Consider the following 667-nt stretch of genomic DNA (forward strand, 5'->3'; position numbering starts at 1 on the left):
ATTATTTTAAAGCTACTTATCAGATTAATTCTATGTTTCTTAAACTATTTTTCTATATATATAGTGATAATAATGATCATTTATTAATAAATTCTAGAAAATATAAAAATCAGAGATTTTACGACGATGGGCAAGTATTTTTAAAAAATTAAATATATTTGACTTAGAGAATCTATTATTTATGGTGGAAATTTAAGTGCAGTCAACTTCACGTGAAGTAACTGAGAGTCGTTAGATAAAAATTTAATCAAATTAGTCAAATTATTTAATGATTCTCAACTATCAACTTTACATAAAGTTCACTGCACTTAAATTTTCACCATTATTTATTATTAAAATCGAATTTCTTCGATCAATAATATAGTGACGTGACATATTTTTTAATGTATTTTTTATTTAATTTAATTGAGATAAATATTAAATTATTTAGTATTTTATTTGACTATATAAATTATAACTAATCAATTACATTATTATTTAATTTGACTGAAATAAATTAATTAATTTTATTTTAATTTACATTAATTTTTTAGTCTTATTTATTTTGATTATTGAGTTTTAAAAGTATTATAATTTTTAAATAGCATATTTATAAAATATTTTTTTATTTAATTTAATTAATTCAAATATATATTATTTGATTCAATTTATTGTCACATTAATGTTT

The sequence above is a fragment of the Arachis ipaensis genome, chromosome B10, assembly GCF_000816755.2.
Source record: "Arachis ipaensis cultivar K30076 chromosome B10, Araip1.1, whole genome shotgun sequence".
Lineage (NCBI taxonomy): Eukaryota > Viridiplantae > Streptophyta > Magnoliopsida > Fabales > Fabaceae > Arachis > Arachis ipaensis.